The following is a 27,271-nucleotide window of genomic DNA, read 5'->3' as shown; positions in this document are numbered from 1 at the left end:
TGGTTATCGGTAGCTTTACAAACTAATTTGATATACATTAAACATAAAACACGAGCACATTTGTGAGAAAATGACATGCACAAAGGCTACATCCCAATGGTACCCTATTCCCTACACAGTGCACTACTTTACAGGGAATAGGGAGCCATTCAGGAAGCAAGCAAAGTAAAATGGCCTCACTTGTTATCAGCCAGGAAGTCAACCACAGACTTCTTCAGGCAGTACAGGTGGGCGTCCACAAGGCCAGTTTTGATGTGCATAATTGGATGTCTGAATGAAAGAGAGAGAGACAGACGGAGGGGGTAAATCAAATCACATGTTAACTAAAAAGCCAGTGAAAACGGGGATGTTTTAGATTGCATTACCTCTATCACTGTGTCGTAACATAGTAGTTGTTATAGAAACATTGTACTAACATGTCTTATCACATACTCTAGCAATTGGTTTGGAGTTGAGAGCGATTTTTGCTATCACCCAAGAGGGCTAAGGATTATTCCCTATTTCACTTCTGTAAGTCAACTGTTAGAGTAATAACAGTGTTACGACACAGGTTTAAGGGGAACTGTAACTGACTGCTGAGAACACAGGTGGTGCCAGTACCACAGTTAATGTCACTGTTCATGGCACAACACACTATAAAGTATCCTGTAGCAGACACTGAGGCACCAAGCCTCTTTCTTTACATGAGCAAAACCACTTTTTGTTTTTCTTCTCCAGATGTTTTTTTAATTAGATGACAAAGAGTAAAAATAACTACAGTCTTTAATTTAGCTTTTCATTCTACCTCCTTAATTACTCTGTTGAAAGCAGTATGTGACAGAACAGAACATCTGTTATGATTAAAAAAAAAGAGGTGATATAACAGTCCTGCATCTGTGTATTGTCCCCTGCCAGCCTCTGTCCACAGGCCCCCTGCCCCAGAAACATGGCTGTCATGGCAACCGTGTCCAGTTTGAACTGCAGTGAGTGCTGCGTTAACTTGTCAGATGCCAACACCAGCGGACCCCCCAATTGTTTTACAGCCTGCAATGCTCTGGGTATAGATCCTCTGTGTTCAGGCAGGGCAGGCTGCTATAGAGCCCAGGGCTAAAATGGCAACCTATTTCCTTGATAGTGCACTACAAGTAGTGCACTACAATAGGCAATAGGGTGCCATTTGGGACATAGCCCAAAGGCGGCTGCCTGCCCTGGAGGCTAGTCTAATTCATCTGAGAGCAGCAGCAGCCAGGCTGTCTGAGTGATGTGGGAAGTCTCTGAGTTGCAGCTGAAGGCAAACCAAAGGTTGCTGCACCAGGCAGGAAGAAAGAGATGGGAAAAACTCACAGGATCAGAGATTGTGGTGGTATCGTGTAGAAACGCTTTAATTGAGAATAATTGCTGTTTGGGTTTTATTTTTGAAGTCCTCGGGTAAAATGATCATGATAATATAACGTTCTATACTTGCCGAATGGTGGTTAGTTACAGAATTAAATCTAAGCCTACAGTCGACATTGCCTACAGAAGCCAACATCAATTCTCTAAGACAGTGATGTCAGTTAGCAAAGCTAGCACAGTAGATATGACCATGGTGAAAGCAGAACTCATCCTGTGAGAAGGCCTCTGTAAGCACTGCTCACATAAAGTGGCCAGGAGACCCGACTCCATAAACAGTTCCTTGGACAGAACCAAGGCCATGGATCATAAAAGGCCATATCCATACACTCACTAGTCTATATTCTATATGACCTCTGGATCAGAGCACCAGGTGAAACAAATGAAACCTCCACCTAACACCCACCATGATCAGAGTGGTGAAGCACCACCATAACAAACCGGCTATCCAACCTGCCTGGTGGTGTCACATTCAACTGAGCCCCCCATACCCCCCCGTCTCCCTTTAATGTGACATTTATGAAGCGAAACCATAAGAAAACCATCTCATCTCCGGGGCGTTATGTGAGAGCCTCCCCTCTCCGCCTTTTCTTGGGTGAAGAATGCAATTTGAAACATTGAGAATAAGTCAGGAGGTCTGTTTGGCGATGCAGATTTCAGAACCAGATGCTGGGCCGTATAAATCACGTTGTGAGGGGGAGGAGGGTAAACAGGCAAGAGGTAAATTATGACAACTTTGAGCCATTCCATTAACCAGCTCACAGAGGGGCCATGTGTGGAATCCACCAACAAGAGGCTGAAAACAGAGACAGGAATATTCTAGCACATCACACCACCCACATGTGGTCCCAATGTGGTCCTCCGGTCCACACACAGACCAGAGCAAACAGGTTGTCATATCCTGTGTGTGTGTGAACTGTACGCCAAATGCAGATGGAAGTAAATGAGATTTATAGGAACACCCAGCATCTGACATCCTTGTTTGGCACCTGTGGGGCCGGGCAGGCAGGGAGGGAGGCCAAGCAGGAGAGATACCCAGGGATCAGTGTACGGTGGATGGGGGTCAGGTGTGGTGTGGCGAGGATGGGAGTGGTTGGGGTGAGGGTCGACAAGTGCCCTTTATGGAGCAGGACACCATGGTTAAACACAAGCAGGAGCGGCTACAGGCCTAGTCTGTCCGTCCAATGGGACGGCCTACATGCTGATGGAAGGATCCCCATTTGGGTGATCATTTTGGTAGAAATACAATACACATCGTTTGGCCATAAGCCACTGCATTTCCCAGACACAAGTCTAATGTGTGATTCCTGGTAGTCTAGGGGGCCTGGCTGATGAGTGAAACAGAACATTGTTGCAAAACTCCTCAGGCTATGGTGATTCACTCCCAAGCGTTATGACTGACTACTAAAAACCTCAGCATGTAGTAGGATCTACCTCCTAAATGAGCACATTCCACATGGCAGCAGTGCTGTGAGGTAATAGTACTTGTGCTTCTCTCTGAGGGGACACTGCTAACTGCTGTTCTGGACCTAGTCTGTGTCAACACCACTGCAAGGCCCAGACAAATTTGCTCACGCATCCAGCTACATTTCGCTTTACTATAAAGACCTTGGCTCTTTGTCCTCTCTCATGTCTGAGCACAGAAGGTAAATACAAACGGCCCCAAAATGTCCAGACTTGGGTAGTTAGCTAGGAAAATGTGCAGTTAAATGTATAGATTCCCTGCCATCGGACAATACATTGACGCTATTTAAAGAGAGGAATGTTTGAGGAGTGTGCTTCATGGCACACAGGGGACAAGACACATACTGTATTACTAGTTTTGCAATGGTACTACATTCTTCAAATATATTTAGTGTTGCGGGAACCAGGTACTGTAGACCTCAAGTGATTGACCAAATCCATGGTTTCATCCGGAAAGAGAATTAAACTATTTTAGCGTAGCTTAATCATGACGGGCCTAGGTGCCCCCCAAAAATTAAGGGCCCCTGTCACCACCCATATTTTCCTTAAAATGTTAATAATTTTGTTGGTAAGGCTGTGTGTTAATATTACTAAGCATTGTAACAGCAGAGCAGAAGCTAATCTACGGGCACATTTGAAGCTGTTACCAAAGAAGCCGCAATATAGCCAATACATTCAGCACCATGGACGGTGGTCAGAAATGAACCCGTAGAAGTCGATCAGCACCAAGGAAAGCACAAAGTGGTCAAAAACACCCGATTTTATCTGTAAATAATAGGCAATAGTCAATATTATAAAACCTCATCATGAAGATAAATCTCTTGACCCAGTACATGCTCGCTGAGGTTTTACACGGTGGCAAAACTGACATACCGCTATTTCAAATGATCTGCCTCCCGCACAGGCCTATAGCAAAAACACCAGCAAATCAAATCAAAAGGAGCATTCAAACAGATTGCTTAAATGGCAGCATGCCTTTTAACAGTGTATGATACGTATGTGCGTATTGCTATTGTTCTTATAGCCTAGGTAAACGTATAGGCTATAATGACAATGAAATGGCTCAGCGGCCGTGCACCAGAACATGGTTTCAAAAAACAGATTGCTTGTCAATCTACGACTACGCTCAATGTAAATTAATCTCAATAAAGCCTGATTTATATAGGCTGTCTGGGTAGCCTGCCCTGTAAAAATCTAAGCTTACTCACTCATTTGATTGGTATTCGACAGGCCTTGCGCTCTGCAAAGTCGTTGACTATGGCATTAAAATCCATGGTCCTGGCCCTGGTGTTTTCAAATGGACAGAATGGCCAACTCACTCAGTCTTTCTTGCCACATGCTGCTCCTCAGGTATGATTGAATTATTTTCAGTTTGGAAAAGGAGTGCTTGGCACTGGCTACCGTTTTACAGGCAGAGTCATAAAAAGGAGCGTCGCTGTAACTACTTCCCCAAATGTAGCAGTGACTGAATTGTAATCCACAATGAGCGTCTTGGCCTGGTCTCTCATTGTAGTGTGCTTTGCAATTTCCTTCTTAAAACAGGCCATCAAAGAGATTAATTAGCCATGTAAGCTTGCTGATACACCTTTGCTGTAATGTTCAGCCAACCGCCTGGCGGTCTAGTGTTGGCCAGGGTAGTGGGATGGATGGAGTCAAACAGACTCGATGTTGCCCACAGACTTTTAAATCTGTTTGACAGCTGGTGGATAACGATGTCAAGGTTTGCATTAAAGACTTTGACTCTAAAACTACTCTCCCCATCACAGTCGTTCATCCTCGCATAGCTCATCAAAATGACGCCTCACCTTCCTTCTCCGAGTGTCTTCAAATGCGTTCTGATCTCCCCATTTGTCGGCAAGGGTCTTTGCAGTGACTATGGCCTTCGGAAAATCCTGTCGGAATCCGGACAGGACCTCTATCATGTCCTTGAGTAGGCTAACCGCTCTGTGCAGGTCTGCGTCTTTGGCCTGTAGCATTTTGGAGATGACGTTCACATTTTCTAAAACCTTAGTCTGCAGAACGACTAAATGCGGCATCCTCCCTCTCGTCCTTCTTAGCACTTAAAACTTCTTATGGCTTGGGGCCAGTATTTCGACGTCTGGATGAGAAGCGTGCCCAAAGTAAACTGCCTGTTACTCAGGCCCAGATGTGAGGATATGCATATAATTGGTAGATTTGGAAAGAAAACACTCTAATGTCTGTGTGTATAACAGAACTGATATGGCATGCGAAAACCTGAGGAAAATCCATCCAGGAAGTGGGATTTTTTTGATGTGGGTATTTTCAATGTAATGCCTATAGGGTTAGGACCCAGATTGCAGTTCCTATGGCTTCCACTAGATGTCAACAGTCTTTAGAAATTGTTTCAGGCTTGTTTTCTGAAAAATGAAGAAGAATGAGACCTTTCTGTCAGTGGACTGAGGAAGAATGCAGAGCTGGTTTGCGCGCATGACAGAGTGTGCACCCTTCGTTGTTTTTCCTTTCTATAGAATACGCTATTGTCCGGTTGAAATTGTATCGATTATTTAGACAATTGACCTGAGGATTAATTATAAAAATCGTTTGACATGTTTCCACGAACTTTACCGGTACTATTAGGATGTATTCGTCTACATGTTTTGACTGCCTTTGAGCCAGTGGATTACTTAACAAAAAGTGCAAACAAAAAAGAGGTTTTGGGATATAAACAGGGACTTTATTGAACATAACAAACATCTATTGTGTAGCTGGGACTCTTGTGACTACAACCATATGAAGATCTTCAAAGGTAAGTGATTCATTTTATTGCTATTTCTGACTTATAATTCCTTTACTTGGTTGTAAAATGTTTGTATGCTTTTGTAAGCGGGGCGCTGTCCTCAGATAATCGCATGGTATGCTTTTGCCGCAAAGCATTTTTGAAATCTGACAAAGCGGCTGGATTAACAAGAAGTTCATCTTTAAGATGTATAACACTTGTATTTTTTATGAATGTTTATTATGACTATTTCTGTATTTTGAATTTGGCGAACTGCAATTTCACCAGATGTTGTCGAGGTGGGTCGCTAGCGAGATATCTGTATCTCAGGGCGGCAAGGGACTCATATCTAGATGACCAGCGGGTGGGACACAATTGTTTTAGAGTTACATTTTCTTTTTCTGGTTCAAAATCAAATATACCACTCAACTCTTCTTTACGCTATGCCAGAAGGTGTATAACCGTATCATAAAACTGTTTAATCTCTGGCACATTTTTGAGTCGTTGAGAGCCAGGTTAAGATTATGTGCATTGCGCAGCGCACAAACGGCAAGCGGCTCTTTTTCGGATATTCTGGCCTGCACACCCGAATAGACCCCGCTCTTGTTAGCAGCTCCATCATACCCCTGTCCACGACATTTTGAAATATCCAGCCCATTATCCTCTATGCTGCCCAGGATTTTATGTTGAAGCTCAGCTGCTGATGTGTCAGCAGTGTCCAGAAATCCCAAAAACGACTCATGGTCAGATCTGTGGCGACATTATTTGCATCCCTTATCACTTTCACATAGCAATAAACTTGGCCTAACTGGTCAACTTTGGATACATCCGGTGTTGCGTTCATAATAATAGAAAAAAGAAAACAAGTGAGGCTTCCTGCACCCCTCCCTGAATGTCACACTTCCCACGCTCCAACACCTGTCGGCAGAGATTTGCTGCGTTACGCACGCCTCTCTCCATTTCTGCGTCAATAGTGCCATTGAGCTTCCATTGCTCATATACCAAACAGGCACCCATGTGAATCTGAGATGTCTCCTGACATGCCATTTTGGATGTTAGATGGCGCCAATCTCTCACCCCATTCACCCACGCATCAGAGAAGGGGCACTCCGTTCTCAGAAAAGCCAGCAAGGCTCACAATATGCGCAATCTAACTTGGCCGAATAACATAGCCATGTATGTGGTAATTTGATTCCAGCCTTGGTTGTAGTGGTGTAATACGACACGGAAAAAGACCGCCTTTTGTCATCTCTTGGGAATGGGCCAGTAGGCTTACATGAGCCTAATGCAATAACGTGCCGTTTAACTTTTGCATCCACATTTGTTGCATAATGCCCCATCAGTTGAATAGGTAAAAAGGTTGTCTGTCCCACTTCCACCTGTTTCCTCAGCCGCCACGATTCTAGTGTCGCCCTGCTCCTCTTCCTCCCCGCCCGGCCCGGGGATAGCTTGTCCGGCCTGGCTTGTGCTCAGGGTCATATCCGATGATACCTGACAGCCTGTATCCTCTGTCAAAGTTGCTTCTGTGGCACAATGGAACAGCTTGGCCTTGGCTCACTTGACCCGCTAAAAGCTGCTGCGATGATAATCCTACATCCTCTTCTGTCCTGCTACATTGCTTGTGCTAGCAATGGCTGCACATTAACTGCACTTGAAAAAATAATCTACAGTGCCTTGCGAAAGTATTCGGCCCCCTTGAACTTTGCGACCTTTTGCCACATTTCAGGCTTCAAACATAAAGATATAAAACTGTATTTTTTTGTGAAGAATCAACAACAAGTGGGACACAATCATGAAGTGGAACGACATTTATTGGATATTTCAAACTTTTTTAACAAATCAAAAACTGAAAAATTGGGCGTGCAAAATTATTATACTCAAATTCTGATACTGTACCTCCTTTGCTTTCTCATTTTTGGCCTTCCTCTTTTGGACTCCACTTTTGTGTTGATAAATTGCTGATTTTTAAATCCGTAATCTTCTATTCTCGACTTTCTTTTTTTAGTCCGTTATCTCTTGATAGCTAGCTCAACTGTTGCTTAAAACGATGACAGAAACAACAACGCTTTGGAGAGTATTTGCACAATGAATCCCAGAATGCATTTAATTACCTTAAGATGGTATTGAAACTATCGAATAATATGATTTATTTCGCAAATTAATTGTATTTATTGTCATCAATACACTAAAATATCATGCTGACTTATGTAGTGGCAAAAACCATTTTGTTGGTGAAACCATTAGTGGGTTCATTTATCATACCCTAGGTTAAAGACAGATCTTCTCGTCAAATTCTAGACGTGATGGACCGGCGACACCAATTAATACTTGGGCATGGTGGGGCGGTATTCAAATTACATAGGGGGCCCGCAGCTCCGGGCCCATGTACGTCGCGGGTCCTGGTGTAACCGCACCGGCTGAAGCTACGCCACTGTATGGTAGTACATACTGTATGAAGACTATGACTTCACCTCAGCTGAGTTTACAGTGGAAAGTGGAGCAACATTGTATGCGAGAGGAATCTGCAGGAGCCTTCACACTGTCAAATCAATTCAGGGGCCAACTCATATCACATGTGTAGAAGGTTTTCAGCTTCCATTTCAGCTCACATGTGGAAATGGGTAGTGATAGGTGTCACCACTCAGACAACTAGCATGGGAAAAACGTGGTGGTAATCTAGGACAGGGGTCAAGAACATGCAGTTTGAGGACTGCAAAAAAAAAACAAATACTGGTAAGATAACTGAAGAGATCGTTATATTTAAGGGCTGGATACTAACTTAAGATCCTAACACAAGACCAGCGTTTGTAACTTGCCCATTCGCATAACTCATGCATTGATATCAAAGGTCCCAGGTTAGCAGTACCACAGGACAGGACAGCAGCCCAGCATTCCCATTCCATATGTCACCCGGCCCATGTCTGTATAAATACAACGGCAGACAAGTAAAGACTCTGGAGACAGCTTAGACAAACAGCTTTCAGACGTCTAACACCGTGTTCAAACTTCCTACTCTCAGGAAAAAGAGGGTTAATGGGGGAAACGGAGTCAAAACAGACTTTTGACATCTTAGGCTGAAATAAGCGACAGTGTCGATACTTGGGTTAGCTTAATAAGAGTTAGGCTAGCCGGCAGCTTTGAGATATCATAAAGCTCACTACACCTCAGTCTCTCAATAAGTGGTCTAGTGCTCATTGACAACTTCTCTTTTAAAGCTCAACTTGGGTAGGTTTCAAATGTTTAGAAAATGCTAATAAAATTGTAGTCCTATACAAGATTTTTGAAGTTGTGCATGTTTGTGCCTGTTTATGTGTGGATACAATTTACGTCTTGGGTAGGCCTTGATGTTCAAATGTTTCCAATATACACAAGTATTTCAGCATGTAACATCCTGGTGTGTGTCTATACATGTGTGTGTTTTTATTTACTAGAGCTGGGCGATATGGACAATAATCATATTTGGACGAAATGGCCTGAATTGGTGTGATAATGATAAATAGAACGATACGTTTATAACAACGTGCACAACAGTTTTCATTTCATTAACCTTTAAACTACTAATTTGATGGTTGTAGCCATCAATTGTCCCAATAAAGGTCCAATGTGCCGTTTTTTTATCTCATTATCAAATAATTGTTGGGTAACAATTAAGTACCTTACTTTCTAGGAGTGGTTTGAGTGGGGAAGGGAAAACTAACTTATTAGCAGAGAGGTTTGGAACTCTTTCTTACTGGTCTATTAACTAATTTACCGTCTGGTGATGCAGACCAAAAAACTCCATCCCACCAAAACAGGCTGAGATTTCAGGTGGTCTTTTCAAACAGCTCTTACACTAAAAAGGGCATGAAAATCATGTTCACAATTTCACACTATTATTCCAACTAGTGTGGAAATACAGTGCATTTGGAAAGTATTCAGACCCGTTGACTTTTTTCCACATTTTGTTACATTATAGCCTCATTCTAAAATGGATACTCTTTTTTTTACCTCATTAAATCAACACACAATACCAGACAATGACAAAGCGAAAACAGGTTTTTATGAATTAACAAATGTATTACAAAATTAAAACAGAAATACCTTATGTAAATAAGTATTCAGACCATTTGCTTTGAGACTCGAAATTGAGCTCAGGTGCATCCTGTTTCCATTAATCATCTTGAGATGTTTCTACAACATGATTGAAGTCCACCTGTGGTAAATTAAATTGATTGGACATAATTTGGAAAGGCACACACCTATCTATATAAAGGCCACACAGTTGACAAACAGTGAGGTGGAAGGAATTGTCCGTAGAGCTCCGAGACAGGATTGTGTCGAGGCACAGATCTGTGGAAGGGTACCAAAACATTTCTGCAGCATTGAAGTTCCCCAAGATCCCAGTGGCCTCCATTCTTAAATGGAAGACGTATGGAACCACAAAGACGCAGTCTAAAGCTGGCCGCCCGGCCAAACTGAGCAATCCTGGGAGAAGGGCCTTGGTCAGGGAGGTGACCAAGAACCCGATGGTCACTCTGACAGAGCTCCAGAGTTCCTCTGTGGAGATGGGAGAACTATCCAGAATGACAACCATCTCTGCAGCACTCCACCAATCAGGACTTTATGGTAGAGTGGCCAGACGGAAGCCACTCCTCAGTAAAAGGCACATGACAGCACGCTTGGAGTTTGCCAAAAGGCACCTGAAGACTCTCAGACCATGAGAAACAAGATTCTCTGGTCTGATGAAACCGACATCGAACTCTTTGGCCTGAATGCCAAGCATCGCATCTGGAAGAAACCTGGCACCATCCCTACAATGATGCATGGTGGTGGCAGCATCATGCTGTAAAGATGTTTTTCAGTGGCAGGGACTGGGAGATTAGTCAGGATCGAGGGAAAGATGAATGAAGCAAAGTACGAGAGATCCTTGATGAAAACCTGCTCCAGAGCGCTCAGGACCTCAGACTGGCGGCGAAGGTTCACCTTCCAACAGGAAAACAACCCTATGCTTCGGGACAAGTCTCTGAATGTCCTTGAGTGGCCCAGCCAGAGCCCAGACTTGAATCCAATTGAACATCTCTGGAAAGACCTGAAAATAGCTTTGCAGCGACGCTCCCCATCCAACCTGACAGCGCTTGAGAGGATCTGCAGAGAAGAATGGGGAAAAACTCCCCAAATACAGGTGTACAAAGTTTGTAGTATCATACCTAAGAAGACTCGAGGCTGTAATCGCTGCCAAAGTGGTTCAACAAAGTACTGAGTAAAGGGTCTGAATACTTATGTAAATGTGATATTTCCGGGTTTTTTTGTACATTTGCAAACATTCCTAAAAAACAGTTTTTACTTTGTCATTATGGGGTATTGTGTATAGATTGATGAGGGGAAATAAACAATTGAATACATGTTATAATAAGGCTGTAACATAACAAAATGTGGAAATAGACAAGGGGTCTAAATACTTCCGAAAGCATTGTATATATAAATCACAGGAAAATCACCTTTTTGACTGCACAGCACAATCACCCATATTAGCAAACTTATTTCACTTCAAACTTGACATTTCTCTAGAATAGGTTACTTATCATAATGAACAATATCAGAAAAGGAATTATAATTGATTGAAATGGTCGGTGTCGATCATTTTTGGTTTATCGTCCCAGCTCTAGTATGTACATACATGCTTGCGTGTGTGTGTGTGTGTGTGTGTGTGTGTGTGTGTGTGTGTGTGTGTGTATCTCCACATTAGTGTGTGTGTGTGTGGCTGATTTCCTTTTGCAGGGAAGCGTGCTTGCAGCTGCTGCGGCCCCTCTCTTATTGGGCAGGATTTACAGTGGCTCTGGCTCCCTGAAGTATTTACGAGCTCCCAACAGACCAGCTCCCACAGCCCAGCCAAGAGCCCAGGACCTGAGTCCACAGCCCAATACCAGAACCCCAAGCACAGACCATAACCCAGAGCCAGACCTACACCCCAGAACCAAAGCCTAAGACCAGAGTCCATATTTACAGTGTCTCAGAGTAGGAGTGCTGATCTAGGACCAGGGACCATATCTTTAGTGTCAGAGTAGGAGTACTGATCTAGGATCAGGGGTCGCATCTATAGTATCAGAGTAGAAGTGCCCATCTAGAGGGCCTCCCGGGTGGCGCAGTGGTTAAGGGCGCTGTACTGCAGCGCCAGCTGTGCCACTAGAGACTCTGGGTTCGCGCCCGGGCTCTGTCGTAACCGGCCGCGACCGGGAGGTCCGTGAGGCGACAAACAATTGGCCTAGCGTCGTCCGGGTTAGGGAGGGTTAGGCCGGTAGGGATATCCTTGTCGCGCACCAGCGACTCCTGTGGCGGGCCAGGCGCAGTGCGCGCTAACCAAGGTTGCCAGGTGCACGGTGTTTCCTCCGACACATTGGTGCGGCTGGCTTCCGGATGCGCGCTGTGTTAAGAAGTTGTGTATCGGAGGACGCATGACTTTCAACCTTCGTCTCTCCCGAGTCCATACAGGAGTTGTAGCGATGAGACAAGATAGTAGCTACTAAACAATTAGAGACCAACGAAAGGGGTAAAATTTATTTTAAAAAGAAAATAAAAAAAAGAAGTGCCCATCTAGGATCTATAGTATAGTGTCAGAGTAGGAGTGCTGATCTAGGAAGTCCCCACCTGTCCACGTAAACTTATTACGATCTAGAAGGTAACAGTGATCCTATATCACTACTCTGAGATGCTGTGTGAATCCGGGGCCAGGGCCGCAGTCCAGGACCTGGTAGGGTGCTGACAGCTTTCACAGCCTTCCTATTGCAGCCCAGACATCATACACACATGCCACACTGGGGACGCAACATAATGCTAAAAAGTGGTTCATGATACGTTTTGCGCACACTAGTTCGCACCAGTATTTGATGATTATTGAGATAAGCAATTTATATATAAAAAAAAAAAGAATGACTATGGTGTTCCATCAGCTCTAAACAGCCTAATCCCAAGATGTATTTCATGGTGGGCAGTATATCTACAAGTATTTTACATCAATATGTCATTTTATCCATCTGGCCAGGTATACATGTAGGATTTAGGCTACACCTTTGGCATTTGAACAAACATTAATTCTGCTTGAAATCTTTTAAGACTTAGGGTGGTGATGGAATAAGACCTTAACTAGAAGGCTTAGGAACAGCCAAATGCAAGCAAGCACACACACACACACCTCAACGCTAAAGCCTCTTGAAAAAACACATCTAAATGGATGTTGGAAAAAGAGAGAGAACAAGTGAAAGAAAAGAAAAAGGGCCACAGCATGCGCTCAGCTGGAACAGGGGGTCTGCCGTGGAAAAACAGCAGAACACAGCCAAAGCAGGAGCAAATCCCTGTATAGCTGGAGTAATTGGCAAGTCTCATGACAGTCAAGACTGGGGAGTGCTGTGTTTTTATTAGCAATCCCACACAAATGAAGGGTCAGAGCTGAGCAAGTTTGCATTGTTCCTTCCAACACTCCTCCACTCCCACGCCTTAGCTTGTGCTCCACACACACACACACACACACACACACACACACACACACACACACACACACACACACACACACACACACACACACACACACACACACACACACACACACACACACACACAACCTGGTGGCTTGAAGGATTGGGAGAAAAATAGCAAGCTAGCAGTCAGAACAGGAGTAGCTATAAAGTATGTATCCCTGAATTGCTAAACCAGAGAGGTGTTAGTTGTTGTGCTTCCCAGTTCCAGGTCGCATTATTTAAAAACGTTCTGAAACGTCATTCATCGTGTGAAAAGTACTTGATTCAACACAGCAACAGCAAGATTTGAATGAAAATCCTACAAGGCATCCAAAACACATCTCATTAGACTAAATAAATCACCTGGTAGATAATGAGCAGTATCAGAGCCATACGCGATATAGCCTATGGAGTCTACATTATGGCTCTGAGCAATGCATTTGAGTAATAACCAATGTTAACCATTGGTTGTGCTGCTCAAGTAATACTCACTTTCTCATGATGGACTTCCTGATGACTAGACCTTTGTCCAGGTCGGCCTCGTTGGCCATAAAGAGGAGCCTCTTCCACGTTCCGTCAAATGAACAGTTATCCGAGGAATAGCCTTATTTGGGGAAATGCAACTTCAAAAGTAATCCATAAAACTGCCAGATTATATGACGAGGTAGTGCGGTGTGTCACTTTTTTGTGCAGACCTGGTGTAATACTGGCAGTTGTGTAATTTTGTGAATCTTGTGTACCCGTTTTTTTCTTGCCCTTCTGTCCGGGGACAGTCTCCGTGAACTCGTGGGCTTTGCTCATCAGCATTGAGAGGGTGGCATTGTGAGCCCGGAACAGGTCAACCACCTCGTGGAGAGCAGCGTCCGTTATCAGGTCACAGCTCACCACCAAGATGTCCGTCTGGAGGGAGACATGGAGGAGGACCACAGAGATTCATAAGCATTGTGTTAATAAATCAAATGCATAGCTGGAGCGCTGAGCTGGATGTCATTTATTTATAATATATTTTTACAAAATTACGGTATTGAAAATCATACCGCCGGTATTTTGAAATATACCGTTTAATCGCCCAAGCCTAAACAACACTAATGTTAAGACAGTTAGTGGCTTGAGAAGAGGAGGATGGGTTTTCACTCAAGACAGTCAGGCCCCACTAAACATTTGTATTGGATCACAGATACAACAGAGAACTCAGAACACATAGCAGTTCATGACTTGGATAGGAGAATATGACAGCTGGCACTAGTCAAAAGGGCATACAAGTTACAATTAATGTATCTCTAAAAGGAAAGAAAGACAGTGATGACCTAGGACAATATCCTCTTAAACTTTTTCTACAGCATGCCCAGGACCCTTTTACATCAGAGTCTGTGACAATATTCTGCCTAATAGGAGGAACACCCTTCAAATGAAATTGAAAATACATTTAGCTGTCCCTAGCCAATGCTCAACAAGTTATCACGCACTCCAGCCTTGAAATACACTTTATTCCCCCCAGCTTTATGTTATGCTCAAAACACCCGAGCTTCTTCGAGCTGTGACATCCATCTCAAACGACGTGCATATATGCATGAACATATGAGCCAACGATGCTCAAAAAGTCCTTAGTGCATGAAAAGTTTGGCCATGTTTTTCTTAACGACATTCACAATGAAAATGGGTTCAAAAGAGGGGTGGGCAAAGTGGAGAGAGAGTGGTGGAGGGAGAGAGAGAGGAGAGTGGAGAGAGATGGAGGGAGGGAGAGTGGAGAGAGAGAAAGAGAGAGCGAGAAGGAGCGTTAAAGGAGGGTGAACCTCCTTGATAAACATTGTGCTCTCCTAACTCCCAGGCAGCCTAGCGTAGTGTAGCAAGGGGCACAGGGGAATCCAGCGATAAATCTTGCACTGCATTTGCCATTGTTTCTGTTTGAGATGTCTGGTTCCCATCTGCTCTGGCCATCTTGGGCCTGTGGATAAATAAACAGGGAAGGCAAGTGAGGAGTGAGGCCTGTTAAAGCATGCCTAGCTCTATAAAGGCTGTATGCCTCATTGGGGAGGCCTGGGGAGAGGCCCTGCCGTGACGTTCTGCACACGGGGCACGCAGCTCAGCAGTCAGGCTCTGTGAGGCTCTGCTCTGCTCCACAGTCCACAGCACACATGGTCAACAGATAACAACCAGGACAGAGCCAGGGGCCCCAATCCCACTGTCTGTCTCTGTGCTACTGGAGAGAGACGACCGGAGCATCTTCTCCTATTGTTAATCCCAACATTAAGGTTTTCAGACCGGTTTTAATTGTTAGAACAGACATGTGTGGGGGTGAGGGTTTGGTTTCAACATATATTGTCAAGAAAGACTTTGAAGCACTGTAAATCTTTTAAATCGTGACAAAGTAACGTTTGCTTGAAATATATCCTGTTGAGTGTCTCTTTGAGGCATAAATTAGATTACCACCATGAAAATAGATAGGCTACACTTTCTATATTCAGGTCAGGTCACATAACTACATATGCATCTAATACATCTGGCTGTACAATGTTGTATACTGTCAACAGCTGGGATAAACCCCATTAGGTGAAGTCACAATATCTGAGTAAACTGATTTGCTAGACAGCTCCAAATGGTTAAACACACAGCACTCATTTCTATTTCTGAATCCCAAGTTAACCAACCACTAAAAGTGGCAAAAAGCCCTTTGTTACTGCCGGTCAATAGGGAGCTGTCTGTCTGTCGCCCCACACGCTGTCCGGTCGGGCGGTCGGATGGTGGGTCGGAGGCGGACTGAGGGTTGTCAGACAGTCAGTAGGCATCTCTGTGGCTGTCCCAAATGGCACCCTATTCCCTATATAGTGCACTACGTTTGACCTGAGCACTATGGGCCCTAGTCAACAGTGGTGTGCTAGATAGTGAGTAGGGTGCCATTTGGGATGTAAATTGTGACACTGGAATGGTGTCAGCTGGAGGATTATCTGACAGGGTTTGTGGCCTTTCAGCAGGCCTGATCTCTGGTGGTTAGGTCAGGGCCACCCACACTGCCTGCCTCCCCTGGCTGGTTCTGCCTGGCTGCCCCAAGGCCCTGTTCCCCCTCCCAGGCTCCCTCCACTCTCAGCCAGGTGAGACCACCCTGCACGCAGCACTGTAGAGAGGAGAGAGGGTGTGCTCTCTCTATCTATCTATCTGTCAGGAGTGCCTGCCCGCTCGATTCCTGCTGTCTCTACACAGTCCATAGACGGACACAAATGGCACGCACAAACACACACATAGAGCACATACACGGAGCACGCACACGCAACACGCACGCATGCTCATTGAGCGGACTAATCAATCAGCCAGACACCTCTGGTTTCATGAAGCTAAGTCTCTGCTGAGCACTCTCAACTTGGCATTTACAGTTGAGACATTCCAGTGACAACTGATCTCGATTTAACAGTTTAGGTTATGTGTGCATGAATAATAATGCGGAGAGACGCCTTTTTCAATATGCATTTTGTCCCGTAGTTAAGGCTAATAATATCCCACAATAGTTACAATTGCATTACAATACAATTACTTTCTAATCATTCTTATTCATACCTCATCACCAACACTTGCCCAAAAATGAAATATCAGAAAAATATAGACTGGTTTAAAGTTGTTTTAGCCTTATTCAAGAATAGCCTATTTTATTGTATGCACTTATGACAGAGGGGGGAGCTCTACCAAAAGCGCTGTGTGTGTGTGTGTGTGTGTGTGTGTGTGTGTGTGTGTGTGTGTATATATGAGGGAATAGCAAGAACTCCTGACCTCCCGCTCTCATTCAACCATGTCTCCTGTGTCCCCACTCACATGAGAAGCCTGCTCTGTGTCATACATACTGCCCAAATCACAGACGTCAATGTGGCTTAATGCTTAATCACTGAACACAAAGTCCTCGTACTCTAATCTTTTTCTCAATATGTGACTTTAGGCAAACGGAATTTACACTATTTAGTCAGATACACCCATCATTCCCCAGGTGCAGTGTGTTCGTGTTGATGGGATGGTCTGGGAGGGGAGAGACAACAGAGTGATTCCTATGCGGGGATTTGGAGCCCCATTGCCGGGTTTCCTCTCTCATCACCTCAGGGTCAGTTTGTGTGCTGGGGGACTGTGCAATTCAATGCCTTTAATCTACGTGACTGTGCTGGATTAGGTAGAAAAGCATGTGGAGGCACTGAGGGAGGGAGCATGCTGGAGCCAGCCCCCTTCTCTCCCTGGAGGCCAGCTGAGCCCGCTTGGTTCTGTTTGCCCCCAGACAGTCAATGGATACGTCTGTGTTTTTGTAATGTGGCTTTACTGTAAGTTTAATGCAAACAGAGTCTGAATAGGGGCTCATGAGTCTGAACTTGTCTTAATACTTTCTACAGTTACAATACAACATCTCTGGTTTACTTACTCCTTACTAGAATAAATCAATGTGCATAAAACCATAACAAAAAAACATTGAATATGATCTCATTTGGACAACAACAAAATGACAAAATATAGAAAGATAGGCCATCCAGTCAACAGTCCACATCCCTCCCCTCTGTACCCCAGCGATCCCAGACCCCTCAACATGTCTCCTTGTCCTGGCTCCAGAATGCTACAGACCAGGGTGGGTTTCAGTGATCCGCTCCGTGCGTTGGACAGCACCGGGCTGCTTCTGACATCATCTGTTTGAAGAGCAGCAAGGGGAGGGGGAGAGAGGGGAACGGCTATAGGAAGGGAGTGGGGGAGGCAGGTTTGCAGCAGGTGAAATGAGGCCCTTCGCTTAGCCGGGACCAGGAACGCACGGGTCAGTGGTCACCCAGCGGCACACAGGATCTCTTGCTTTAATAGCCTCGCTGTCCTCAGTCTTTCCATACCGTGTCCAAGTGAAACATGGGGCGCCTGTCTTCTATAGGCTCATTCTGGGGCTAGTAGTACCCTCGCTCCCTCACTGGCTGAACCACCTTCACCAGCTACAGCCCTACACACACTGACACACTCTGAGAACATTTGTCCAGGCATTTTCTCCCATTTTCTCATTCTTTCAAATGATCAGCCATTATCAGCTGACTCTGTGCCCCCCAAATACCAAAGCAATTAATCATTGATTCCACCTTATCAACAAGGTGCTCTACTATGAGACCATGTTGTCTTGGACATACAGTACACTCATGTGGTCTGCATTGATAGGCCTGTACAGTATATTGATAGATATATAACATTCAAAATAACATTAAGCACATTAAAATATCCAGTTCACAATAGGGAGGATACATTAAACAGTATTTACTGCTGAAAATCAAATCTCAACCTGAAATCAGTTTATTCAACTCCACATTATTTTTGGGGAAAATCTCCCATTGACTTCATTGGATGATTTACGTCAACTTCCTAGTAATACACCCACAACTAAAGGTTAGGATTTAACCCCCAGGAGCTCCCACATTAGATCCAGTCAATGCATGGGCAGAGAGAGCAGCCAATCTGGCTATGAGGTCAACTGTCTGTGTATGTGTCAAAAATGGCATGGCCCTTGTCAAAAGGAGTGCACTACATAGGGAATAGGGTGCCATTTGAGATGCACTTTATGAGATCAACTGTCTGAGTCTGTGACCCACCTTGATTTTCTGTTGAATGTGTCTGAGGGCGTCTGCGGTGCCCATGTCAGCATCCTCCTGGAAACACACTATGTCTAACTTCATCTTCACATCCAGCTTCGTCTTGGGGTCTGTGCTGATCATCTTCTGCACCTCTTTGGTTGTGATCACAATTACCTCTATAGAGGACCAACAAAGATGTTTAGGAATACTAAACCCAGTCACTCATACAGTGGGTCTGTGAGAGCCAGAAATCTTGCTTGTTTGTAGGTGACCAAATACTTATTTTCCACCATAATTTGCAAATAAAATCATTACAAATCCTACAATGTGATTTTCTGGATTTTATTTTTTAATTTTGTCTGTCATAGTTGAAGTGTACCTATGATGAAAATTACATCATACATCTATCATACATCATTACATCTCATCTTTTTAAGTGGGAGAACTTGCAGAATTGGTGGCTGACTAAATACTTTTTGCCCCGCTGTTTGGGACAGATGGCAGAATATATTACTTGAATATGTGCATAAAAGAAAATCATTCAAAACACTTCAAACGTAATACTTGCTTCTTTACACATCGAAAACAGGGTTGTCTTGACTGCAGAAATGTTCCTTCCAAAGTAGTTTGCTTACTGTTGCTGTATTTAGCCTTGTAAAAGCTAATTGCAGGGCTCTGCTAGTTGGCTGCTCACAGTAAATACTGCCACACATGAAGTTACTATAGGGACTGGGAGGGCTCTGACTTTCAGGTGGGATAGTATGCATTTTCGTGCTACATACCCAAATCAACTACAGTGCCTTCAGAAAGTATTCACACCACTTGACTTTTTCCACATTGTGTTGTGTTACAGCCTGAATTTAAAATGTATTAAAATAAAAACAATTGTCACTGACTTACACACAATAACCCATCTCTTAGGAAAAAAAATGTTTAAAAGAAAAGCTGAAATGTCTTGAGTCAATTAGTATTCAACCCGTTTGTTATGGCAAGCGTAAATAAGTTCAGGAGCAAAAATGTGCTTAACAAGTCACAAACAGTTAGAGTTTAATGGCTGTGATAGAAGACTGATGGATCAACAACATTGTAGTTACTCCAGAATAGTAACCTAATTGACAGAGTGAAAAGAAGGAAACCTGTACAGAATAAAAATGTCCCTAAACATGCATTGTGTTTGCCACAAGGCACTAAAGTAATACAGCAAAACTTGTTGCAAAGCAATTCATTTTATGTCCTGAATATAAAAAAAGTGTTGTTTCGGGCTAATCCAATACAACACATTACGGAGTACCCCAATCCATATTTTCAAGCATAGTGGTGGCTGCTTCATGTTATGGTTATGCTTGTAATTGTTAAGGGCTGGGGAGTTTTTCAGGACAAAAAAAGGAAAAGGAATAGAGCTAAGCACAGGCAAAATCCTAGAGGAAAACCTGGATCAATCTGCTTTCCGCCAGACACTGGAAGACAAATTCACCTTTCAGCATGACCTAACCTAAAATGCCAAATCTACACTTGAGGTGCTTACCAAGACAGTGAATGTTCCTGGGTGGCCGAGTTACAGTTTTTTTTATACTTAAATCTACTTGAAAAAGCAATGGAAAGACATGAAAATGATTGTCTAGCAGTGATCAAAAACTAATTTGACAGCGCTTGAAGAATATCTTAAAGAATAGAGGGTAAATGTTGCACAATCCAGGTGTGGAACGCTCTTAGAGACTTAACGAGAAAGACTCTGTAATCGTTGCTAAAGGTGCTTCTAAAAACTATTGACTCAGGGGTGTGAATAATTACTGTTGTTGTCGGAAGTTTACATACACCTTAGCCAAATACATTTAAACTCCGTTTTTCACAATTCCTGACATTCCATCCTAGTAATAATTCCATGTCATAGGTCAGTTAGGAACACCACTTTATTTTAAGAATGTGAAATCAGAATAATAACAGAGAGAATGATTTATTTCAGCTTTTATTTATTTCCTCACATTCCCAGTGGGTCAGAAGTTTACGTTCTCTCAATTAGTATTTGTTAGCATTGCCTTTAAATTGTTTAACTTGGGTCAAACATTTCTGGTAGCCTTCCACAATAAGTTGGATGAATTTTGGCCTATTCCTCCGGACAGAGCTGGTGTAACTGAGTTATGTTTGTAGGCCTCCTTGCTCACACACGAGTTTTCAGTTCTGCTCACAATTTTTCGATGGGTTTGAGGTCAGGGCGTTGTGACGGCCACTCCAATATCTTGACTTTGTTGTCCTTAAGCCATTTTGCCACAACTTTGGAAGTACACGTCGGGTCATTGTCCATTTGGAAGACCCATTTGCAACCAAGCTTTAACTTCTCGACTGATGTCTTGAGATGTTGTTTCAATATAGTCACAATTTTCCTGCCTCATGATGCCATCTATTTTGTGAAGTGCATCAGTCCCTCTTGCAGCAAAGCAACCCCACATGATGCTGTCACCCCCGTGCTTCACGGTTGGGATGGTGTACTTCGGCTTTCAAGCCTCCCCCTTTTTCCTCCAAACATAACGATGGTCAATATTGCCAAACAGTTATATTTTTGTTTCATCAGACCAGAGGACATTTCTCCAAAAAGTACTTTCTTTGTCCCCATGTGCAGTTGCAAACTGTAGTCTGGCTATTTCTATGGCAGTTTTGGAGCAGTGGCTTCTTCCCTGCTGAACGGCCTTTGAGGTTATGTCGATATAAGTCTCATTTTACTGTTGATATAGATACTTTTGTACCCGTTTCCTCCAGCATCTTCACAAGGTAATTTGCTGTTGTTCTGGTATTGATTTGCACTTTTCGCACCAAAGTACATTCTCTAGGAGACAGAACGCGTCTCTTTCCTGAGCGGTATGACGGCTGCGTGGTCCCATGGTGTTTATACTTGCGTACTGTTGTTTGTACAGATGAACGTGGTACCTTCAGGCGTTTGGAAATTGCTCCCAAGGATGAACCAGACTTGTGGAGTAGAGGTCAACCGATTATAATTTTTTAACGCCGATTCCGATTTTTTAATTTTTTTTATTTGTAATAATGACAATTACAACAACACTGAATGAACACTTATTTTAACTTAATATAATACATCAATAAAATCAATTTAGCCTCAAATAAATAATGAAACATGTTCAATTTGGTTTCAATAATGCAAAAACAAAGTGTTGGAGAAGAAAGTAAAAGTGCAATATGTGCCATGTAAAAAAGCTAACGTTTAAGTTCCTTGCTCAGAACATGAGAACATATGAAAGCTGGTGGTTCCTTTTAACATGAGTCTTCAATATTCCCAGGTAAGAAGTTTTAGGTTGTAGTTATTATAGGAATTATAGGACTATTTCCCTCTATACCATTTGTATTTCATCAACCTTTGACTATTGAATGTTCTTATAGGCACTTTAGTATTGCCAGTGTAACCGTATAGCTTCCGTCCCTCTCCTCGCTCCTACCTGGGCTCAAAACAGGAACACATCGACAACAGCCACCCTCAAAGCAGCGTTACTCATGCAGAGCAAGGGGAACAACCACTCCAAGTCTCAGAGCGAGTGACATTTGAAATGCTATTAGCGCGCACCACGCTAACTAGCTAGCCATTTCACATCGGTTACACCAGCCTAATCTCGGGAGTTGATAGGCTTGAAGTCATAAACAGCTGCTGGCAAACGCACAAAAGTGCTGTTTGAGTGAATGCTTACGAGCCTGCTGGTGCCTACCATCGCTTAGTCAGACTGCTCTATCAAATCATAGACATAGTTATAACATGATAACACACAGAAATACGAGCCTTAGGTCATTAATATGGTCGAATCCAGAAACTATCATCTCGAAAACAAGATGTTTATTCTTTCAGTGAAATACGGAACCGTTCCGTATTTTATCTAATGGGTGGCACCCATTAGTCTAAATATTCCTGTTACACTGCACAGCCTTCAATGTTATGTCATAATTACGTAAAATTCTGGCAAATTAGGCGGCCCAAACTGTTGCATATACACTGACTCTGCGTGCAATGAACGCAAAAGAAGTGACGCAATTTCACCTGGTTAATATTGCCTGCTAACCTGGATTTCTTTTAGCTAAATATGCAGGTTTAAAAATATATACTTCTGTGTATTGATTTTAAGAAAGGCATTGACTTTTATGGTTAGGTACACATTGGAGCAACGACACGCACCGCATCGATTATATGCAACGCAGGACACGCTAGATAAACTAGTAATATCATCAACCATGTGTGGTTAACTAGTGATTATAATTGATTGTTTTTTATAAGATAAGTTTAATGCTAGCTAGCAACTTACCTTGGCTTACTGCATTCATGTAACAGGCAGGCTCCTCGTGGAATGCAATGAGAGGCAGGTGGTTAGAGCGTTGGACTAGTTAACTGTAAGGTTGCAAGATTGAATCCCCCGAGCTGACAAGGTAGAAATCTGTCGTTCTGCACCTGAACGAGGCAGTTAACCCACCGTTCCTAGGCCGTCATTGAAAATAAGAATGTGTTCTTAACTGACTAGCCAAGTTAAATAAAGATTAAATAAAGGTGTACAGTGTTTATTTATTTATTTGTTAAATTAATCGGCCAAATCGGTGTCCAAACATACCGATTTCCAATTGTTAAGAAAACTTGAAATCGGCCCTAATTAATCGGTTAATCGGTCGACCTCTATTGTGGAGGTCTACATTTTTTTTCCTGAGGTCTTGGCTGATTTCTTTGGATTTTCCCATGACACTGAGTTTGAAAGTTGTCCTTAAAATACATCCACAGGACACACTTCCAATTGACTCAAATTGTGTCAATTAGCCTATCAGAAGCTTCTACAGACATGACACCATTTTCTGGAATTTTCCAAACCGTTTAAAAGGCACAGTCAACTTAGTGTATGTAAACTTCCGACTTCTAACTGTATGTAAATGAGATATCTGTATTTCATTTTCAATAAATTAAAATGTTTTTACAGTCATTATGGGGTATCTTGTGTAGAATGGTGAAAAAAAGGCTGTAACACAACAAAATGTGGAATAAGTCAATGGGTATGAATAGTTTTTGAAGGCACTGTAAACCCAATCACCAACCCTTTTTAATGTGTCCCATCTCCAATCGTAAATATAATATAAACTCCTGTATAACCTGCAACACTACACATGTAGTTTATTTGCTAATGTTTGCCTGCAAAGACAAATGTTACATTGGCGCTGTGATGTCACCTGTCCTGTTTCCAGACATGTTATGGAAGCGGGCCATATCACTGATGACTTGCAGTGTATTGGTATAGAAAAGATTTGGGCTAGAGGTGACAATATTGAAAGAAATAGGTGTATTACATAGCCCAATGTTTTTCCAATGCGTTATTATAAAAAGTTTTTTTAGATGCATTATTGTCATGTGAGTGCACCTGTCAGTCGTTACCCTTAACGAGCCCACAGTAAAGAAGCACACCTTCAGAGGAGACGCTAATGACACTGACGAAGGTTTAGGCCGAAACGTTTGTATATCTACCAACCGCTGAATGAAATAAATACTAAAGATAAACCTTGAGTGTGGAACAGCTACACAATTTTGGAATAGTATGTTAACCTTCACTACAGTATCTCCATTTGAAAACCCCATATCGCCTACTTCTATGCACTAATTAGAGAACCTGAACTTTTTTTATGTTGAAATTCCCCTAATGTGTATGATAAAACCTTGCTTTAACAGGCAATCCCGCTATAGGGGCAATTCCATGGTTAAGGAAGAATCAGATTTTTTACTTAAAATGTATGCCAAACAAAGTTTAACAAACCATACAATTCTATGCACAAGGCCTACTTTGACAATTTACACTGAACATTTTACTAACACATTTACTGAAAGAACTGTGCAGATGCAGATGTAAAACCTCTCTCAGTTTTATATGAACAAATTTCCCCAAAATTCTTAAATATCTGCTCCGAATTAAGATTCAAGATGTCTGTAGAAAGAATGGTGTCAGCTATGGCATGACACATTGAGTTTGAAAACTATTTTGGTTATTGAATTATATCAGGTAACAGAATTGTGGTAAAGGAATTTCTTCATAGTTCCCTGATCTATACTACACAGAAATACATAATTATGGATATGAATGTCATTCTCTTCATGGTGATGTATCCTAAATAGGTACACACAAGGTAGAAATATACAATATTCTCCTTTGCATATTTGGGTATTATTTGCACAGGAGAGCTCAGTAGAGTACAACACAGAACAGTACAGTGTACTCAACTCTAGTGTGCTCTACTGTGTACTGTACTCGACTGATATCAATAAAAACTACTTACTAAACTTACTTCTGTGAAATGTCATTATCCTACCTCCTCATGAGGAAGAGAAATTAGAAAATATCTGAATGATGTGGGTTTTTGGTAATGAAATTTCAAAGCACAAGGCAATGTTTTTTAAACATACAGAAGGCAGAAAAAATGATCCTAAACTAAACATAAAAGTGTTGATATTAGTTGGCAGGGGTCTTACCTTCTAAGACTTTTTATGGTAGATGTTTTCTATATATTTTCTATATTTTGACAATAAATCAAAGCCTTTGCTTATTCCAAATTTTTAGGATGGAAAATGGTTGAAAATGTACATATAATTTAATTTCTCAAAAATATAGACTCTTAGCTTTCATCTGACACCCAATTTGACATGCTCCTGTGAACTTCACGTTGGTGCTCATGGCTCCTTTTACATGGAAATTACCTTAGGCTACTTCAACACTAAGGATAATGAGGAACTCAACAAGAAATAATAGTTTTAAATCCCCAAAATCCACTCACTCCTAACCAGACACACCACACCTTCCACAAGACTGACACTCCAGTGGAGGGCCCTCATGTGCATTTTACTGAAGCAAAGAGGTGGCCAAGAACAGCTTTCCCAGACCACAGTGGTGGCTATTACAACTAGGCCGTGAGGAGTCCAAAATCAAGCCCTGGCCCACATGATTGGAGGAGAAAAATGTGCTCTCTATAACAATCTTAGTCATTTATCCCCCAATAATTACCTCTGACTTATCATTACCCAAATGCAGCCTGACTGTCTGAGCTACATAGAGGCCTGGCAGCAAACTGACTCCACTGCCGGGACCTATAAACACTGTAAATAGGTCTACCCATGCATTCGCTTTGTCTTAACTGCAAGTTTCTTAGCTAGACTCATGTATTCCAAAAAACATGTTAGCTAGGCTATAGGCCAACTCATTATATTCTGAAACAAATACTAAGAAACACACATAGGAGTAGGAGGCCAAGGTGTTGTAAAAGTGGTATACATCCTTTTAGAAATAATGGCTTTGCCACTGACAGCACTAGAGCAGTACTTTTTTATTCATAGTCCCTAAGTGACCTTTATTGCGCCATTGGTTCATGCATCAACAAATATGGGAGGGATCATCAACTAGATTTAGCAGCAGGACGATTTGTATTGAGCGGGTGGTCGGGGGGCCGGAACATAATTACAAATAATTTGTAGACAGCAAAATGACAGCAAGAAGCCCAGTTATAATATTTGACTAAAACAATCCTTTCAAACCTTGCTCACATTTGTATACAATCACGTGTCTCTATTATGCATTGGAATACTTGGGAAGAGATTTCCAAAATTAAAATCTGTTTTTTCTTGCTCAGAAAACTTAGGGGTTCAAATAAAACCACATGCGGGCCAAATTCAGCCCCGGGCCGCCAGTTGGGGAATGTTATTGGGTCACACTGCATTCCCATGCTGGGCTGCTCTGTCATGTGGGATGAGGTGAGGTGGCACTGGCGGTGTTACCCATACAGTCTTAAATAACATGGAGAAGTGGTATCTGTTGCATTCAAGTCACACAGAAATGTGAATATCTTTTACATTGTTGAAGTATTTAGCTCCTTTGTGTTACCTTGAAAGTGTCATTGCAGCCTGTAAGAGGTACACACACACACACCTCTTATTCTGAAAACAGGAAGCATCTACCAGAGGGAGTCCACTTGGTAGTTGTAGTATCCAACACCATGATTCTGGGATTTGAACATGAAAAAAAGTAATACACCAAAGTGGGTTTGATTGGATCGAGCCATAAATGTTGAGAATATTACCTTCAAACCCCACTCTCTCCAGCAGGTTGAGGGGGTACCAGATGAGGGGCTTGTTCCCTACAGGTAGCAGAGGTTTGCGGGTGCTGTAGGTCAGGTCCATCATACGAGAACCACCACCAGCAGCCATCAATATACCGCCTGCAGCTCCATCTTCTGTTATACATACACACACCAGCGGTCCAATTTATATGACCACATCAACATGATTGTGCTTGCTCTCTTGCTGACGTCATACAGTAAGTAAGTTCCTACATTATCCCAAAAACGCGACCCACACAAACATGTTCAGTTAGCTAATGTTAGCTACCTTACTAGCCAACAATTCAATCGCTAACAAACGGATTAAGTACTTGCAAGCAGTAATACCAATTGTCAGGTTGACTCCCAGTAGTAGATAAAGCAAATCACGTGACCTACCTTTTGGAGAACGTCAACAGGTTTATTCAGCAGCAATATACTTGTCCCCAATATGACAGCGCTGTGCTGTCACAAGTGTTCGCTAACAAGCGAACCAATAGTTCGCTATCCTGCAATGTTCCACAGTCTCAACCGAGATC

General features: G+C 42.7%; 1 pseudogene; it reads right to left on the bottom strand.

The window, feature by feature from the left end:
- LOC110530316 overlaps positions 1–26,864 on the bottom strand; it is a 54,537-nt pseudogene extending 27,673 nt beyond the window's left edge.
- Between the last annotated feature and the right edge of the window lie 407 nt (positions 26,865–27,271).

The sequence above is a fragment of the Oncorhynchus mykiss genome, chromosome 8 (assembly GCF_013265735.2).
Source record: "Oncorhynchus mykiss isolate Arlee chromosome 8, USDA_OmykA_1.1, whole genome shotgun sequence".
Classification (NCBI taxonomy): domain Eukaryota; kingdom Metazoa; phylum Chordata; class Actinopteri; order Salmoniformes; family Salmonidae; genus Oncorhynchus; species Oncorhynchus mykiss.
The sequence above is the reverse complement of the archived record's forward strand: the minus strand, read 5'-3'. Positions and strand labels throughout refer to the sequence as shown.